At 41.4% G+C, this 21,119-nt stretch overlaps 1 protein-coding gene across 2 annotated transcripts in view; it reads right to left on the bottom strand.

Annotated features, from left to right (window-relative positions):
• FHIP1A (FHF complex subunit HOOK interacting protein 1A) overlaps positions 1 to 18,716 on the bottom strand; it is a 412,196-nt gene extending 393,480 nt beyond the window's left edge. The window contains exons 1-2 of one of the 2 annotated variants that reach the window (XM_073642529.1): positions 18,334 to 18,716; positions 14,423 to 14,536 (exon numbers count right to left, since the gene is read on the bottom strand). The gene's annotated coding sequence lies outside the window, so the exon portion shown is untranslated. The remainder of the gene's footprint in view (positions 1 to 14,422; positions 14,537 to 18,333) is intronic. The other variant, XM_073642528.1, reaches the window with a different exon arrangement.
• Between the last annotated feature and the right edge of the window lie 2,403 nt (positions 18,717 to 21,119).

The raw sequence follows: 21,119 nt of genomic DNA, 5'->3' as shown, positions 1-21,119 counted from the left end.
GCACAATTTTGGAACCAAAATTTTTTTTTGTTAGGGAGCTATAAGGGTTAAAAGTTGACCAGCGATTTCTCATTTTTCCAACAAAATTTACAAAACCATTTTTTTAGGGACCACATCACATTTGAAGTCACTTTGAGAGGTCTGTATGACAGAAAATACCCAAAAGTGACACCATTCTAAAAACTGCACCCCTCAAGGTGCTCAAAACCACATTCAAGAACTTTATTAACCCTTCAGGTGCTTCACAGGAATTTTTTGAATGTGGAAGAAAAAAATGAACATTTAACTTTTTTCACAAAAATGTTACTTTAGACCCAATTTTTTTTATTTTCACAGGGGTAACAAGAAAAAATGGACCCCAAAATTTGTTGTGCAATTTCCCCTGGGCACGCAGATACCCAATATTTGGGGAAAAAACACTGTTTAGGCGCACGGCAGGGCTCGGAAGGGAAGGAGCGCCATTTGACTTTTTGATTGTAAAATTTGCTTGAATAATTAGCGGACGCCATGTTGTGTTTGGAGAGCCCATGTGTGCCCAAACTTTGGAGCTCCCCCACAAGTGACCCCATTTTGGAAACTAGACCCCCCAAGGCACCTTTCTAGATGCATAGTGAGCACTTGGAACCCCCAGGTGCTTCACAAATTGATTCGTAACAATGAAAAAGTGAAAAAAAAACACACTTTTTCATTTTTATGAATCAATTTGTGAAGCACCTGAGGGTTCCAAGTGCTCACTATGCATCTAGATAGGTGCCTTGGGGGGTCTAGTTTCCAAAATGGGGTCACTTGTGGGGGAGCTCCAAAGTTTGGGCACAGAGGGGCTCTCCAAACGCAATGTGGTGTCCGCTAACAATTTGAGCCGATTTTCCATTCAATTTGTTAGCGGACACCATGTCGCGTTTGGAGAGCCCGTGATGTGCCTAAACAGTGGAGCTCCCCCACGTGTGTCCCCATTTTGGAAACTATACCCCTCAAGGATTTTATTAAGGTGTATTGTGAACATTTTGAACCCAGAGGTACGGCACATTATTTGTTTACATTAGATCATCATATTGAATAAGTTGTCATTATTCTTGAGCGCAAGTGCTCGCTACTTGAGTTTGCATCGGGTACTCAGGTATGCACCATGTACAGCGTGTGCTCGAGTGACATGCTCGAGTCCCTGCTCCGCATGTTTCACGGTTATTAGACACCCAAAAAAAAACATGCGGGGGATCGCTCGTGCATGGCAGGCAATCCCCGTAAAGTTTTTTGGCCGCGAAGCATATGGGGCAGAGACTCGAGCATGTCACTCAAATACCCACGATACTCAATGCATACCAGAGCACCCGATGCAAACTCAAGTAGCGAGCACTTGCTCTCAACACTAGTCGCCATATCGTCATCTTTTTTTCTTACTTTTGAAAAAAATCCCAACCCCAGCCCTAACCCTAGCACAACCCTAGCCCCAGCACAACCCTAGCCCCAGCACAACCCTAGTCCCAGCACAACCCTAGCCCCAGCACAACCCTAGCCCCAGCACAACCCTAGCCCCAAACCCAGCCCTAACCCTAGCCCAATCCTAACCCAAGAGTTTATTTTTGACGCCGTTCCTTGTGCGGTATAAGTGATTAGACGACTTTATTCTTTGGGTCGGTGTGATTACAGCAATGCCAGAATCATATGGGGTTTTTATGACTGACAGCTGTCACACACTAAAAGACGCATTTTTTGTAAAATCTCATTTTTGCATCGCCATATTTTGAGAGCTATAATTTTTCAAGATTTTGGCAGACAGTCATGTGACGGCTCGTTTTTTACGGGATGACTTGACGTTGTTATTGGTGCCATTTTCAGGCACGTGACATTTTTTGATCGCTTTCTATTCCGATTTTTGGGAGGCAGAATAAACAAAAACCAACAATTCAGGAATTGTTTTTTTTTTTTTTTTTTATTCTGTTCCGCGTGTGGTAAAATTGATGAGGTAGCTTTATTCTTCGGGTCAGTACGTTTACAGCGGTACCACATTTGTATCATTTTTCTATGTTTTGGCGCTTATACACAATAAAAGCTATTTTATAGAAAAAAATATTTTTTAGTATCGCTTTATTCTGAGAGCTAGAACTTTTTTATTTTTTGGCTGATGGAGCTGTATGGTGGCTTGTTTTTTGCGGGAGGAGATGACGTTTTCAGCGGTATCATTTTTATTTATATGCGTCATTTTGATCGCATGTTATTCCACTTTTTGTTTGGCGGTATGGTGATAAAGCATTGTTTTTTGGTTCGTTTTTTTTTTTTTTACCGTGTTCACTGAAGGGGTTAACTAGTGGGACAGTTTTATAGGTCAGGTTGTTACGGACGCGGCGATACCAAATATGTGTACTTTTATTGGTTTTTTTTAATTTTTTTTATAATAATATTTATTGATGGGTACATTATATTTTTATTTTTGGTGTATTATTTTTTTTATTTTTTTATAATATTTTTGCACATTTTTTTTTTTTTTTCCACTTTCACACAGTTTATACACTTTATTACTTTGTCCCACTCTGGGACTTTCACTTTTTTTTTTCTGATCGCCTGCATGGCACAGGAATGGAGCACCATCCCTATGCCATGAAGGCTGTCAGAAGTGCACAGTGTGAAGATTGCTTGGAGATGCACTGCGCATGTCCAAGCAATCTTCCTGCTCTCTGGTGACCCGGATGTTGTCATGACGACATCGGGTCGTCATGGCAACACCCGGGAAGCCTTTGCAGACTGCGCTGGAAGCCGGAAGAGGAGGTGAGTATCGCCGATCACCTCCCCTTGCCCCCGCAATGCCGCGATCGACTTCGATCGCAGCATCGCGGGGGTTAATGTGCTGGGAGCGGTGCAGGACCGCTCCCTGCACATAGTACCGGGTGTCAGCTGTGACAATCAGCTGACACCCGGCGGCGATCGCGCCCGCACAGCCTGTGTGCGCGCGCGATCGCCATGATGTACTAATACGGGTCTGGGTATTAAGTCCCAGGGCACAGACGCGTATTAGTATGTCAGATGTCAGTAAGGGGTTAAAGTGCAACGGTCATTTCAGGTGAATTTGCAAATCTGCAGCCTCTAGCTCCACCATCTGCTCCCCCCTTCCACTCTTCATAGACATTTAGGAGCAGACACTGTAATCTGAAGCCTCATGGAGCTGATAACTTGTCTTCACTTAAAGGGAATTTGTCATTAGAGAACGAACTATTATTTAAATCACGTGTTTGTATCAAATTATTTTTTAAAAAACATTTTTGGCAATGTACTGTATGTTTTTTTCCATACCATAATTTTTATTAAAAAATAAAATTTAGAAAACTCTCAACTTTCACACTGACCCCTGGGACATTTTTAGAATCTTTTAAACTTCATCATTCTTAAATCTTTAAACTCCTTGATGTTTTAGGAAACAACACATGTACACAGCTATAATGAACAGACTCTGACCCTATCTTTTGCACTGAAGTATCTAATGAGCCTGTTCAAAGGTCATTGTAAAGGGAGGGTGAGCAGGGTCATCACCTATTGTGAATAGTGGATTCTGTGTTATCAACTGTGTTAAGAGGTGTTATCAGTAATTGTAATCCTGCCTCTGAAGATAAAGAAAGTGCTGTCAACTCTTCCTGAAGGAATAGGGAGTATGGGTCTAAAATTGCATCAGTGGCCAATGTGAAAATTAAAAGAAAACATTGCCAAAACATAAAAAATATACATGGAACACAAAAACCTGATTTAAACAATAGGTCTTTTGCTGACAACATATTCACTTTGATACAGATTTTATTGGAGAATTAAGAGTGAATGATTAGTTCAAGAGGAGAACACAGCAGATTTATGTAAAAAGATATATTCCAAAATTACTTCTCTTTTATTGATTTATGAAAAAATGGTTGTTACTCTTTAAAGTTGCAGAAACTTTGCTTGAACGTGCAAACTAACCTGATACTGACTGCATATAACATTCAGAACCAATGACTTAAATATGCCTGTAAGAGATGAAAGTAATCTAGAGCACCACCACAAGACTGAAATCTGTACCAATATGAAGTTTGTTTCTTTACAAGTATACTATATTCTGCATTTAGATTGATTCACACATATATATATATACACACTGTATATGTATATATACATACAAATACACACACACATACACACACACCCATGTATGCATACAAGATATTAACACATTCACTATATGGGATACATGCAGTGCATACCTTACACACTTTAAAGGGAACCTGCCAGCTGATTCATGCTATCCAAACTATGGACAACAAGAATCAGGACCAGAACTGTTGCTTCACATCGCCCCAACACTTTACAGGAAAATCATGTCCCAGTCCCAATGTGCTGCCCAGTGTGGGGTGCATCACACTCATGTGTAGGCCTGAGGTCTCCGTTATCTCCAGGCCTCCATCTTCCAGAGCCACTGCACATAACTCAGGGGACACACAGTTCATGTTAACCAAAAGCAGGTTACTGGTCAGTTCAAGTTCATCAGATTGCAACACTCAGTATCGGGCACAACATTTCTTGCTTCCTTAACACAGTCCGTTTTCAACATTACCATCCATTCCTCCTAGACTACCCCTACACTGGCTATTCCTGTCTGCCACAGGGATTTCCAGTCCAGTCCACTAGTGCACCCGGGCTCCGTTACATTCCCTTCTCGCGGTTCCGCATCCATCGTCCCCTGTATGCCAGAGGATAAGGCACTCATCTTAGTACCTACACTGAGTCCTGAGCTCCGGAACTTGCAGGAATGTCCCCAAGGGATTCTAGTAAGGTCTCCTACAAGCAACAATAGTTCCTTGCTGCCACCAGCAGTCCACTGCACTTGAACTTAACCGTGATTATTGCACTTCCCTATGTGACTAACTATCAGGAAGTAGTCTGCTTTATACTAGCAAGAGCCCCATCACATTGTGGGCTAGTCCCAAACATTAACCATACCTTATCCTATGTCCCCAGCTAACTACAGATACTATCTTATTCCAGTATGTCTTTATCTTATGTCCTAAATCCTAATCCATATCTTACCCTATGCTGTACACTATCATATCACAGTCTATTCACAGTATACATGTTACACTTATCTATTACCTCTACATTATTCACGCTCTATACATTATCACATCACAATGCCTTATACAAGATATATAAAAAATGCATAACACTATTTACATGACGCGATTAGTGACTTCAGGCGTAGGAATGCGTTAGTACAGTCCACCACTCTTACACTACACTGGATTATCTCCTGAACCCTTAATTTGTAGTGTAGGGTCTGTCACTCTCTTCCTGCCCTCTATTTGTACTGCATGGTCTGTCCCTCTCTATATGCCCTCCTCTGTGTGCAGCGAGGGGTTGGTAACTCTTTACCGGCCCTCATGTATAGTGTGGACTCTGTCAGTCTCTATCAGCCCTCTATGTTTATTGTGAACTCTGTCACTGTCCAGCTGCTCTACATCTGTAGTGTGAAGTCTATCAATTTCTAGCAGCAATCCATGTGTAGCGCTTGGTCTGTCGCTGTCTACCTACCCTTTGTGTGTAGTGCAGACTCTCTTACCCTGTACCCATCCTCCATGTGTAGTGCTATGTCTACCACTCTCTACCTGCCTGCCATATGTAATGCAGGGTCTGTCATTATCTACCTGCCTTTCCCCGGTGGTTACCTGACATGTCAAGTGACCCACCAAATTAATGGTAGAGCCTACTAAGACTGAGCAGCATGGGACCCTGGGTACCCGTAATCTGCCCTTATATCACACATAGTGTCCAAGTGAGAAAGGCTGAAGCTAGATGACTCCCAACCCAATTCATCCTCATCATTCTTAATGATTAGATCTAATGATAAATGTCAAAATTTAATTTCATAGATATCAACATTATACATCCATAGAAAACAGTTACTGAATTTTGAGTCAGGTCACCTAACCAGTTTATCTAGACCAAAATAGTTCTATCAATACTGCAGCTGGAAAATACTATAATCAAATTAAATAACAAGAAAGAAAAATGGTGCTTCATTCCACGTGATAAACAGGTACAAAACCAGGAGAGACAGGATACAAGAATAGGAACATTGTGGAGTGAGCAATAAAACAGTGTAACCATTTATTGTTCAAGACAGACATTCTACAATTTACAGTATAATTGTCTAGATAAATTGTTCCATGTATCCATGAATAAAATAGACGATTGGATAATTAAATACAATGGCTTACAACTTATAAAGACACTGCGTCAAAGAGCTAACAATCAATCGGGAATGGCAGGTATATTTAGGTAAAAGGAAGAAAATCAGTGCAATAGACAGGCTATAAAAGAAACTATAAGAATATATTGATACTACAATGTGATGATCTAAGCATTTTTGTTAATGTGGTCAGGGTGGATTCACATCATTGCTTACATGAGGATACATGCATTAATAATTTGCTTTGCTGTCACTATTTGTTCCTTTTTTCACATCTTCATAAACTTTGGAAACTAAAGCTTTAAACCAAAAAAATAATTTTTACTTTTATATGGTAACTTCACATTCTAAGTGTACTTTCAATCTGGTAACTGTGGTAGAATAAAATAGTGATTTTATTGCTGGCAAACTTCCTTATCATTTTCTGCCCTTAGCTCAGTGCCAGGTTGGAGAAAAATATGAAAGTCTTGGTGCTATGGATGTTTTGTCAGACAACACCATTTTAATAATGCTGTAGGCAATCTAGCAACCCAAGAGATATAATTCTGGGGTCTGATTAAGTGGTCTGAATTAATATAGTACTCAAGCAAAACCTAAAATAAAAAATAATAAATAGATACCCTGCAGTAAGTAAATAATAGTAATAGATGTAAAAAAATGAAAAAGCCATCCCATCGCGAAAAGGTGTACCCAATCAAGATGGTCCCAAAGTCTAGTATCTCAACTATGTGCTACTTACTTATTTACTGCAGGGTATCTATTATTTTTATACTAGGTTTTGTATGTTAGTGGCCATAGTGTGAATGTGCACACCCATATTGCACTTATATTAAAAGGTATGCTGGCCCGTGATTTCGGTTTTGATTTAGCTTTTTGTACTTGGTATGTGAGGGACAGGCCACTCCCCTTTGGGCTGTGCATCTTGTCTATCTAGCGTCCCACAGACAGGTACGAAACACTGTAAGAGACTCAGGACCTTTTGTTCCACTGTCAATTAAAGGCATGCTGGCACATAGTGAGGTGAGATACTAGAGTTAGGGACTATCTTGATTTGGTGCACCTTGTCATGGTGGGATGGCTTTTATGCTCTTTTGATCAAAATGGTATCAACTAAGAACCCTAATGTTTTTTATGCGTTTTACTACTATTTACTTACCGCAGGCCAGGGTATTTATTGTTTTTATTCTACATTTTCTTTGTCAATGGCCATCATATAAGTAAGTGCAATGTGTAGATTCCTTAGGTCTAATCTTTGGTCTGAATCCATTTAAGAGCCAAGTTTGGGAACTAAATAAAATCAGGAGTCTTCTCTGGGGTCGGAATACATTCCTGGGTCTTGTTTGATTTTAAGGGTCTTTTTTTGGGATGTATGAAATAAAGAGGACCTTTCACCAAATTTTTCACGTTGAACTGGACACACAATCTAATAAGGCTGCAGAGTGGAATACAATTGTAGCACCCTGAGGACTCGGCTGCTACAGGGGTATTGCACCTCGACCCAGAGGTGTGGTATTCCACTCCCGGGTAAGGATGGAGTGTGGGACTGAGCTCAGTAGGCTGCATGCACTACATACATCCCATTTCCGGGGGACAGAACTACGGTACTCCCACCAAGTAAATGTGCAGGTACGACAGCGTCTGTCCCTGGCTGGAGTGGGAGGGGGGGTGGAACATCCCAGTAGTGTAGGGGCAGATAGGGGGAGCAGTCTGGGTAAAGCTAGGAGCTCATTGGGTGCTGGTCACCTGGGCTCACACATAGAGGGAGTATAAAAGGTGGGCACCATCTTAGATCAGGGTGAGTTCAGCCTGAGGAGGAGCAGAGCAGAGGAGCTCAGCCAGGAGGGCTGACAGGGAGCTGTGGCTCCGGCTGGGCCCAGCTCCAGAGCAAGGCCTACAGAGAGAGAGAGAGAGGAGTCAGAAGGACCCAGAGAGAAAGACAGAAGGAACCCCAAGAACCCAGAAACAGACCAGAAAGGGTGAAGGGTTGGCGGACACGGGTACCGGAACCCAAGCTGGCAGAGGCAGAAGTAACCCTTAGCCAGGAACCGGAGGTCGTGGTCAAGATTTGCCACGACCCTCACCAAATCCACCAGAAAGGCACACCAAGCATAGGGTCAGGGAACCCAGAGGAGGTTTGACCACCAAGAGACCCGGGGGAGCTGGCCAAAAGTGGATCCCTGGTGGGTACGGCCAGAAGAAGGGAGAGTCAGAAAGGAGCTCAGGACCACGCTCCGGAATTGCCTGGGGGTTGGCCGAGTCCAGGACCTGGTGGACGCAGCACGGCTCGGGTGGTCAATCAAGGCCAGAGTGACTAAAAGGACACCAGTAAGTAAAAACCCTGAAACTGCATCTCCTGACTCTGCCTCTCCTTCCTGCATCATCACAACCCCCATCATCCGTCCCCTGCTGCCCTGAGGCCATACCCCTCCCGTTGGGGGTTATACCATCACTGCTGCACATATACCACCGGCCTCAGCGGACTGCTCTGCAGCGGCGGCTTCAAAGCCGCACTCAACGGGTGGCGTAGTCGACATCCAAGTTAACAGCTATTGTCATAGACTGCCACTTAGTTTGACACCCTGGGCACGGACCGGGTCACCGCCACAAGGACTACTACCCCCATACAGATCCGGCTCCGGGTATCCCCTTGAACATGGCCCAGGGGGCGCGTCACAATGTTTTTTTTGTTTCTTTTTAAATTTACCCCTCCATTGTGGAAAAATTTGAAATCAAAGTATTAGGCACTTAATGAGGTAATTTTTTTTTTGTTTTAAAGTCCAACTGGGTGTTATCAGACAGTTTTCACTTGGGGTATGTACACTCAAAGGAAAGAAGAACATGTCCCCACAATAGCTTAGCACAGATTTCTCAGTGGGAATGATGTATAATGATAGACAGCCTGATCTCCTTGTCTAACCTCCTGTATGATTAGAAAGCACAGATGACTAACACATTTCAGATAAATCCCCATGGGAGAGGGGCAGCACAGTGGAGTTTAGCTTTGTCACTTTACAAACTCTTATTTGCTCTCCTCTTCTCCTAGCATTGTCAGCTCCGCTGTACTGTCCTTCCTCTCACACTGCCAGCATCACACTTATATCTGTTGTGCTCAACTTGTAATCAGTCTACAGTGATATCAGAACAGGGTCTCATTACATCTCACACTGATGTAGCTCAGAGCAGACAGCTCCTGTGTGAGATGTAATGACAGCCTGATCTCTCTGCAGAGCAATTATAAGTTGCTTGAGCACAGGAGACATAATTGTGATTATGGACACATTCAGTAATCAGGAGAGCTGATAGAAGAGTTTGTAATGTGAGACAGCTAAACTCAGCTGCACCACCCCGCCACCCATACTGACTTGTGCAGAAGGTTACACTAAGGAGATCAGGGCAGTATCATTACAGCTCACACACACACTGAAAAATTAGCTCTAAACTATGGAGGGGCATGTCTTTTTCTTTGAGTGTGGCTGCCAGCTTATGATTGGACACCATCATACAGAGAGAAGAGGTACATGCCCCCAGTGAAGACTGTCAGATAACTTTTTTTTTTTTTTTAAGTCCTCGTGGATGTTAACTCACTAGGTGCAAAATACTTTAATCATTAAAATCTCCTCAATAAAGAGGTGAAATTAAAAAAATATATAAAAAATTATTCACTCTGTAGCCATTATTACATCATGTGTCCAATACATGAAAAACATGAACAATGTGATGAAAGGTCCCGTTTAATTTTGGAATCTAAAACTTTGCTAGTTATTAAACACTTTTTGGTAGCAAGGAACTTCCGTACCCATTATTATTTTTTTATTGCATCTACAGGGTGGGCCATTTATATAGCTAATCCTAAATAAAATGGGAATGGTTGGTGATATCAACTTCCTGTTTGTGGCACATTAGTATATGTGAGGGGGAAACTTTTCCAGATGGGTGGTGACCATGGAGGCCATTTTGAAGTTGGCCATTTTGGATCCAACTTTATTTTTTTCAATGGGAAGAAGGTCATGTGACACATCAAACTTATTGATAATTTCATAAGAAATACAATGGTGTGCTTGGTTTTAATGTAACTTTATTCTTTCATTAGTTATTTACAAGTTTATGACCACTTATAAAATGTGTTCAAAGTGCTGCCCATTGTGTTGGATTGCCAATGCAACCCTCTTCTCCCACTCTTGACACACTGATAGCAACACGGCAGAAAAAATGCTAGCACAGGCTTCCAGTATCCGTTGTTTCAGATGCTGCACATCTCGTATCTTCACAGCATAGACAATTGCCTTCAGATGACCCCAAAAGATAAAAGTCTAAAGGGGGTCAGATCGGGTGACCTTGGTGGCTATTCAAATCATCTAAGATCCACTGCTGGCAGTTTGTTTGCAAATGCCAACTAATGACGTTCCAGATTTGCTTGATGGGAGATATTTCTATCTCTCCATCATTTTCATATCATTAAAGGGAACCTGCCACCAGCAAAAATGCTATTAACCTGTAGATATGGGCTTATTCTGCAGGTTAATAGAATTACTAACCTGCCCGGCACCTGCACGTAGCCGAGCGTTGCGGGGAGAAAATTAACTTTATTCTCCCCGACAGCATTCGGTTTCAGTCACGGGGGCAGCACCCAAACTGGTTCAGTCACCGCTCTGAGAATACAGAGCGACTGCTGTAACCGTGCCACTGGATCTGACTGACAATGCAGAGCCTGTGAAGAAAACTGCCTGAGGACTTGAGAACAAAAATTGTTGAATAATATCAACAATCTCAAGGTTACAAGTCCATCTCCAGAGATCTTGATGTTCCTTTGTCCACATTGCGCAACATAATCAAGAAGTTTACAAACCATGGCACTGTATCTAATCACCCTGGACATTAATGAAAGGTTGCAACACAGGATAGTCCGGATGGTGGATAAACAGCCCCAATCAAGTTCCAAAGAAATTCAAGCTGTCCTGCAGGCTCAAGGTGCATCAGTGTCAGCACAAACTATCCATCGACATTTGTATGAAATGAAACGCTATGGCAGGAGACCCAGGAGAACCCCACTGCTGACACAGAGACACAAAAAATATATTTTTGAAGTTTGCCAAAATGTACATGAGTAAGCCGGGATCTTTCTGGTAAAATGTCTTGTGGACAGATGAGACCAAGATAGAGCTTTTTGGTAAAGCATTTCATTCTACTGTTCACCAAAAACAGAATGAGGACTACAAAGAAAAGAAAATGGTACCTACACTCATTTGTGATGGAGGTTCAAAGATGTTTTGGGGTTGTTTTGCTGCCTCTGGCACTCGGTGCCTTGACTGTGTGCAAGGCATCATGAAATCTGAAGATTACCAAAGGATTTTGGGTCACAATGTAGTGCCAAGTTACAGAAGGCTGGGTTTGTGTCCTAGGTCATGGGTCTTACAGCTGAATTATGACCTCAAACATACTTCAAGAAGCACCCAGAAATGGATGGAAACAAAGTGCTGGAGAGTTCTGAAGTGGCCAGCAATGAGTCTGGATCTAAATTCAATTGAACACGTGTGGGGAGATCTTAAAATTGTTGTTGGGAGAAGGCACCCTTCAAATAAGAGAGACCTGGAACAGTATGCAAAATAAGAGTGGTCCAAAATTCCAGTTGAGAGGTGTAAGAAGCTTGTTGATGGTTATAGGATGTGTTTGATTGCATTTAATTATTCCAAAGGGTGTGCAACCAAATATTAAGTTGAGGGTGCCAACAATTTTGTCCGGCCCATTTTTGGGGTTTGTGTGAATTTATGTCCAATTTGCCTTTTTTTTCTCTGTTTTTTTGTGTTGTTCCAATACACACAAAGGAAATAAACATGTGAATAACAAAATGTGTAATTGCAATAATTTTCTGAGAGAAATACTTAATTTCCTGGAACAATATCAAGGATGCCAACACTTTCGGCCATGACTGTATGTCTTCTTTATGTGTCTCAGGGGATCCTCCTTACAGTCCATATGTGGCTGTAAGACAACTGGCTTCAGCATGAACCCTTCCCTCTCAGGCCTAACTGTACTTGAACACAAAAATTGGTAAGCATTGTCTCTTCCTATTATCCAAGCTTTTCTCCCAAACATTCACAAGACGAAAATTAAGCAGAACATAAGAAAATGACGGTATCATGTGTACTTCCTGGTTTATACTTTGGACCAATATCTACCAGCTGGAGTCAATAGTGATTACAATAATTGGCTTTTAGAAGGACATTGAGCTTCTGCGGAGTATACAGATAGCCTAATAATTTTAAAAAGTTTTGACTATCATAAATCTGTTGGGTAAAAAGGGTAAAAACACAAATAAAAAGAAAAAACAGTTGAAGGCCTTTGACAAGGGTTTTAACATAATAGAGCAATATGGCATTTGATATGAGAAATATTTAGCTACATTTTTATAATCATGGATTGGAATCAGATAGTATTTCTGATTTTGGGTGATGACCTTGGAGGACAGCAAGAGCAGGGCATAGATGAATACATGAAAATGATTGCCAATACATTAGCTACAGCAATTCATAGCAGCTAAAAATATAAAATAAGTGGCACTTGTACCTGGATCATCCACATAGATGTTTAGATGAAAAAAAAAAAACAATGTACACTATAGAATTCCCTTGTTGAAATAATAGCTTTGTCAAGGAAGAAGTAAATGTATCTCATTATGTGCAGCCAAATGTAATTTGGAAAGATAAGATCTCAGAAATTACAAGACACATGAAAAGACAGGTCTGTGTGACAGCCTCTCACATGTTCTGAAGCTAGAGTACACAACGTATCATAGGATAGCAGATGAGGACAAGACAACAGCCTGTAAGAATAGATAAAGTATAGAAAATAAGAATTACCATATACTATTTCAGTTGGTTTTCCCAAACTACTTTTTAGTAGTTTTATCACATCTTGATGACTACTGTGTACAGATAATAACCATGGATGCAACAATAATGAATGTGATGCTTACTACTAATCAACCCATTAAAGAGACCCAAACATTATTAAAATGAGTTGCAATAACATAAAAAATATGTTACCACTTTATTCTATGAGACATCAGTTTTCTAATGATTTAATATGGTGCATCAATTTTTAGTTTATTGCCCACATAAATGTTAAAGGGAATCTGTCAATAGGATTAACCCATCTAAACTGTCTATATGGTTATGTAGATTATTGAAAATGGAATAAAATGATATTTTGATATCTGCAATCCAATGTCTTATTCCCAAGAAATTCACGTATTCTTATATATAAAAGAGAAGTTAAGCTCAATGGTTGAGACATAAATCTACCAGAAAATCTTGCTCCAGAGATTATTTTACATGTTAGGGGTCGTTACCATGATGAAACATGTAGATCAGGAGAACAGACTGTCAGTCATTACATGTCTCACAGTGGTAACACCGCTTTCATTTAAAATGAACTATGGAGGCAGATTCTAAGGGAAATCTGTGTCCAGCCCATAGATCTTAACAGCTCATTTAATTATAAGAAAAAATTTGGATTTCTCTGGAAGAAGACATCGGATCACAGATATCAAGGTATCAACTTTCTATGACCTGCATGCCCATATAGAAAGCTTAGGAGAGCTGATTCTACTTTTTCACAGCAGGTCCCAGCAGTTATTTTTCTGTTGCCTTGGTGGATTGTAAGCTGCACATTAGCCACATTATAAAACTTGAGTCTTGTACAGTAGGTGGCTTTTATTAATTAGAATAGGTCTAGTATACAATACTCTCAAACAGTTATCTTGACAACTGTACCACCCAGTGTGCTATATGTAACCTCTCCTCGTACGATCTTAGATCTTGCAGAACAGAAAAAATGATAGGCAAACTTCAAAGCATATTTCCAAGAATTTAATCAAAAACTGCTCAGGGTATGAGCCTCTGGAGATCCAGATTGCCAGCAACATTAAATTCTACTGGATCTCATGTATGGAGAGAAGTTAGCTACTTCCTTCACTTACTGATTCCAGCTTCTTCACATTTATACTTATTCACATTTCGGAATTTTAGAAGAAACTTGTTACTCAATTCATGCTGCCTAAACCACGGGTAGCATGAATCAGAACCTGGTTGCACAATTGCAACCAGGTATGTCTTTCTCCAAAATGCTCTGGCGTTTTAAAGAAGATATAGTTTGAAGAGCTGACCTTTCCCTGCACATCTTCAAATGATGGACAAGTCTCTCTCTCCTTTGGGTACTTACCAAGAGATCTGTTAAGCATCTAGAGCGGTGAAAGGATAAGCCGTCTGGGGTTGGCACCACACTAGTCCCATCTCTCCCTTTGATCTCCGACCAGATCTTCATGCTATATTTCCTCTGAAATGCGGTCGAAATTCACACAATAATATCCATGGGTGCAACCTTTCAGCCAGGCTATGATCCATGCTGCTCGTAGTTTTGGCAACATTAATCAGCTGACAGGTTCACTTTAAGTTGTTTAGCCCTCTGTCACATACAATACCGGTTCTAACGAGTTCACATACAATGTGACTGTCAGGCGCAGGCTAGAAAAATACCTATAATATCTAATGTTTGCAATTTCAGTGCTCTAAAAGTGATCAGCGACCTTTATAGGGATGTAATAAAAGAGACTACACATAATCAGGTGCAAAAAATACCCATTTACTTAACAAAAAACTAATAACTCTGAAATACAAACATTTCAAAACTCCCGCCAAATAAAAGAGATGTGCCTGTCAGGCCTATTGTATGTGACGGAGGGTTAGAAAAACTTGAAAGATAGGCAATATATTAGTCAGGAACACCCAGCCATGACACTCTATAAGAATAGGTTCCAACGAACATGTCTGTGCACGGTACACATGTGAGTATACTCTGACAGCTCAGAAGATCAGACAGGGAAAGAAAGGAACCCGAGTCACATCATAACAAAGAAATTAACCCGAGAACTAATATGACTGACAATGGTAGGCAAAGCCTGAAACACAGAAAACAGCTATTTACAATAGAAGTTTTTCTTTTCAAGACAATCATTACAGATTTCTGGTACAAAACTTGTAAAAGGTTTCTATATATTGGGGTTGGGGCTGCATAATGATTTTGGCTGTGACACAGGTCACACGGCCAAAGATCGCCGTGGACAGCTGCTGCATCGCAATAAAGTTCAGGTGAAAGGAGTCGCACTGTGACTCCCAGGGTACTGTAACCGCAACAAACAAGTCACAAAAAAAAACTAGTTTTGACTTTTTGTGACTTGCTTGCGATGTAATCCCATTCACCTGCATTACAATGCAATTTAGCAGATGCACAGAACAATATTTCGCAATGCCACCTCTGTCAAGACCAAAGTTGTCATGTATCCCTAGGGTTGGGTTTATGAACCTAAAATAACACCGAACATTTAGGCCTCAAATCTTCCAATACAAACTGTGTAGTTGCATTCCTTGTTGTGATACATATAGATTGCAGTTTGATAGGTACATTAAGATCTAGTTATATTTAACTAAATTGATCAGTACCTATGTAATATTAACCTAATATGCAAGTTAAAGGAGCTGTCCAATGTGTACAACCATTTCTAAGGGTGGCCATACGCACTAGATAATTGTCAGCTGGGCCAGCCAACCATGTGCAGTAGTACTGGCTCTCCTAAAACCATAATGTCGGAGGAACAAAAGAACGTGCTTGTTCTCAATGGAGGTACAGTACAGACCAAAAGTTTGGACACACCTTCTCATTTAAAGATTTTTCTGTATTTTCATGACTATGAAAATTGTACATTCACACTGAAGGCATCAAAACTATGAATTAACACATGTGGAATTATATACTTAACAAAAAAGTCTGAAACAACTGAAAATATGTCTTATATTCTAGGTTCTTCAAAGTAGCCACCTTTTGCTTTGATGACTGCTTTGCACACTCTTGGCATTCTCTTGAAGAGCTTCAAGAGGTAGTCACCGGAAATGGTCTTTCAACAATCTTGAAGGAGTTCCCAAAGATGCTTAGCACTTGTTGGCCCTTTTGCCTTCACTCTGCAGTCCAGCTCACCCCAAACCATCTCGATTGGGTTCAGGTCTGGTGACTGTGGAGGCCAGGTCATTTGGCGTAGCACCCCATCACTCTCCTTCTTGGTCAAATAGCCCTTACACAGCCTGGAGGTGTGTTTGGGGTCATTGTCCTTTTGAAAAATAAATGATGATCCAACTAAACGCAAACCGGATGGAATAGCATGCCGCTGCAAGATGCTGTCGTAGCCATCCATGCTGGCTCAGTATGCCTTCAATTTTGAATAAATCCCCAACAGTGTCACCAGCAAAGCACCCCCACACCATTACACCTCCTCCTCCATGCTTCACGGTGGGAACCAGGCATGTAGAGTCCATCCGTTCACCTTTTCTGCATCGCACAAAGACACGGTGGTTGGAACCAAAGATCTCAAATTTGGACTCATCAGACCAAAGCACAGATTTCCACTGGTCTAATGACCATTCCTTGTGTTCTTTAGCCCAAACAAGTCTCTTCTGCTTGTTGCCTGTCCTTAGCAGTGGTTTCCTAGCAGCTATTTTACCATGAAGGCCAGCTGCACAAAGTCTCCTCTTAACAGTTGTTGTAGAGATGTGTCTGCTGCTAGAACTCTGTGTGGCATTGACCTGGTTTCTAATCTGAGCTGCTGTTAACCTGCGATTTCTGAGGCTGGTGACTCGGATAAACATGTCCTCAGAAGCAGAGGTGACTCTTGGTCTTCCTTTCCTGGGGCGGTCCTCATGTGAGACAGTTTCTTTGTAGCGCTTGATGGTTTTTGCAACTGCACTTGGGGACACTTTCAAAGTTTGCCCAATTTTTCAGACTGACTGACCTTCATTTCTTAAAGTAATGAAGGCCACTCGTTTTTCTTTACTTAGCTGCTTTTTTCTTGCCATAATACAAATTCTAACAGTCTATTCAGTAGGACTATCAGCTGTGCATCCACCAGACTTCTGCCCAACACAACTGATGGTCCCAACCCCATTTATAAGGCAAGAAATCCCACTTATTAAACCTGACAGGGCACACCTGTGAAGTGAAAACCATTTCCGGTGACTACCTCTTGAAGCTCATCAAGAGAATGCCAAGAGTGTGCAAAGCAGTCATCAAAGCAAAAGGTGGCTACTTTGAAGAACCTAGAATATAAGACATATTTTCAGTTGTTTCACACTTTTTTTTGTAAAGTATATAATTCCACATGTGTTAATTCATAGTTTTGATGCCTTCAGTGTGAATGTACAATTTTCATAGTCATGAAAATACAGAAAAATCTTTAAATGAGAAGGTGTGTCCAAACTTTTGGTCTGTACTGTAAGTAGTGAAAGATGTCTAGTAGTAGCACCCAGTCTCTGCCCATTGAAACATATGCACGACTTGACCAAATTGAGTGCGCATGTGTATGGAGAAGTCAGGAGGAATAGCTGTCAGTTGAACAAGCATTTGCAGACAACTATTCAAAGAGTATGGCCATCGCCACCTTGGGTTCTCTGTAAACCAGCAATCCATTGCTATCGTAAAGGAAAGCTGTAGATAGTCGGTTATTTTACCACCAGCAAACAACGCATGGATATATAGTATAATAACGTGCTTATTCAAAAGAATGAGTGACTATGTAAAATATAGATGGTCTTTTTGAGTCCACCAGACAGGACAAATCCCATCTATGATGTTCTTGTACCCTAAAGGGACAGAAGGACAAAGGTTATCCTATCAGAATAATTCCTTTAATGAAGTAAACAATAATGTGAACCTATATTTGTGTCACATGTAAAAACAATAACAGCAGAATATTAATAAAATATGGAAAAGTAAACGCAGACAGAAAACGGACACTGTCTATCTCCTATTCATCACCTAGCAGGTCTCCAGCATAAGCAGCTATGATTATGGGAGTAATTCTCAAAGTGTCAGAAGAGATCATGTCAATGGCGTGTCTAAGTTTTATTTTATTTTGTTGGGGGTGGGAGGGGGGTGTTCAGTTCTTTGCTTATAATTGCATATTGTAATATAATCTTGAGCAGACTGCATTACAATAACAAGACTTTGTACTCAGCAACAAGCAACACCTAGACACCAGATTGTAATGTATGCTACACATTCTACAAAACAAAAATATGTCCCCGTACCTGCACACTCCAGTCTGGGCTATGGAGATACTCCAGGATGGTGGGAAAACATGCAGGAAAGTTTTCCTAGGCAGAGGCACCGCAGGCGGGTATACAGTACACATACACTGTACAGACAGGTGAGCTAGCCAGGTAAACTCTCCAGAGGCAAGGAACACAGGCGGCTTTCCATGTAATCCAAGGAGATGCTGAGGGTTTGTAGGAAGAGACTAGACTGCTAAGCTTCTGCAGGTTTATCCTCACCCCTTACAAACATGAAATACACTAGAGCAGATTGCACGTATGGGTGGGGAGGAGAGACACAGGATTAGTACACAGCCTGAGAATTTGTTTCTGACTTAGGAACAGGGAAGGCCAGAGTGGAGGGGGAGGGGAGGACTGGATAGCATAGGGAGGAGTTGTCAGACCTGCAGCTCCCCTGGCTAAGGTGTGTGAATGGTGTCACTCCTCCTTTACAATATCAGGCCACTGATCACTGCTCCTTATTACCATATTTCGACATGTAACCTATTTGAAGAATTTATCTTTGAAGAATTTGTCAACAAATGCAGAAGAAAACAATAGCAACAGCTTACAGTTACTGAACAACATAAGATAAACTGATACAAAAGAACGACTGACGACATGATGTCTAACTGCCATCTAACACCATGGGTGGATGTCTGGACTCCATTACTCTGTCTTGGAAAAGGGACTTAGACAATAGAAACAGACAGGAAACATTCACTCAATGATCTATTCTTAGGCGGCGTGCCCACGATGGCTGCATTTCCATTGCGAAAACGCATTAAAAACGCTTGTTAAGTTGTCTGCCATGTTTCCCAATGATAATCCGTAATCTGCGGATTATCATTGTGGAAAAATCCGCAGCACAACCATTAATTTTGCGGAATCGCGGCGAAATCGCTGCCATTGATTCAATGCGTGGATGGTACCCGGGTCTGGAGAAGAGGAGACTCTCCTCCAGACCCGTGTACCATAGTACCTGTAGTTAAAAAAGAACAAAATAAAATATATATATATATACTTACCTTCTGATGGCCCTCTGTCTGCTCCCGGCGGCGCTGCTGGCTCTTCGGCTGCTCGCGGTGGTGTAAAGGGACCTTCCATGATGTCATTTAGTTATGTGACCTTTCACATGACTAAATGACGTTACAGAAGGTCATTTTTAGCGCACCACAAGCCGCCGAAGACACCGGATGCACCGGAGAAGGAGACAGTGGGCCATCGGAAGGTGAGTATAATGTTTTTTTTTTTTATTTTTCAATATTTTTATTCTTTTTTTTTTACTATTGATGCTGCATTTGCAGCATCGTAACTTGGTCACACAACATAAATCCATGCCGGTTGCATGGATTTATATAGTGTGACCAAGTTGTCAAGCACTTTCCAAGTGATGCTAAAATCGCTTGGAAAAGTGCTTGACAACCCGCATGCGAAATCGCATGTTCAAAACGCTTTACAATTGTTTCTACCTGGCAGAAAAAACGCATGTAAAATCCGCATGCATTTTTTCTGCCAGGGAGATGCAGAAATGCTCCAAAGCATTTCTGCATCGTGGGCGCTTAGCCTTAAGGGTACGTTCACGCAACTGTATAAAAAATCCTTCAGAGTTGCATCCAGAAAAGTGGGATGATTTTTTTCTCACTTGTCATCCATGTGCAGTCCGTATACAACCCGTTTTTTACGCAGAAGCTATTAATCACTTACAGTTTCCTAAGTTACAGTATTGCAATGTATCTGTAAAAATTGTATGCTATACTGTGGCATCTGATTTTTTTTCTCACATCCATAGACTTGAATGGGTGTGGCGTCCGATTTTTAGAGGAAAATTGCACATGATATGATTTTTTTTTACATATAGATTCAAATTCAGTGAAAAAAATCGATCATTTGCACTGTCCTATTGCATAACCTTGGTCCAAGTGTGAAGGTTAAGTGTGATCAGTTTTTTTAACAGATCCTATTCGGACCAAAAATATGGTTGCACGAGCCCTAACACTGGGAAAATGTACAATGTAGAAAATATTCTTTAGCTGAACCAGGAAAATAACCAGCCAGCCTCATCGAGAATTTACACCAGACTAACTTGGGTGTTAACTAGTGATGAGCGAGCACTAAAATGCTCGGGTACTCGTTGCTCTGGTCGAGCAAATTGGAATACTCAGGTGCTCGACCCGAGCAACGAGCTCAATGTAAGTCTATGGGAAACTCAAGCATTTTTCAGGCGGCTCCCCCCGGCGGTCTGCAGAGGGCCTAAAAATTGCCCAAATCGATGGGAACAGTGCTCAAATGACATGGGAACAGCATGAGGAAGACCCCTGGAAGCATTTATGACTCCCAGGTCACTGCTGTTAACTGCGTATTACGCCACTTTTACGGACTCATAATAAAACATACAAAAGCGAAACCAAAATGGATTTTCCTGGGAAATATGTTAAGGAACATCCTTTCCAGGGTAATGACTTGTATAGAAGGCAAAATAAATAACCAAAACCAAAAATACTCCTCCACATCTTGGGCTATGTTCACGCGTTGCGTTTTTGATGCGTTTTTGCACTTTTGCATTGCTTTCAACCAAGACAAATGCATTCACCAGGAAATGTCATTTTAACATTTTGCAACCTTATCTGGCCATGTGGTGTGTGACACATCATCAGACACATGAATATGACGCGCCCCCTGGGCCCTGGGGTACTCGGTGCCGGGCCGGTCGTTGCTAGGGGAGATGTCACAGTGGCGGTGACCCGGTCCGTGACCCAGGGTGGTCAGTAAAAAGGGGATTT

The sequence above is a fragment of the Phyllobates terribilis genome, unplaced genomic scaffold, assembly GCF_046119375.1.
Source record: "Phyllobates terribilis strain yellow unplaced genomic scaffold, ASM4611937v1 Scaffold_1__5_contigs__length_1240528914, whole genome shotgun sequence".
Lineage (NCBI taxonomy): Eukaryota > Metazoa > Chordata > Amphibia > Anura > Dendrobatidae > Phyllobates > Phyllobates terribilis.
This window is presented reverse-complemented; position numbering and strand designations above follow the sequence as displayed.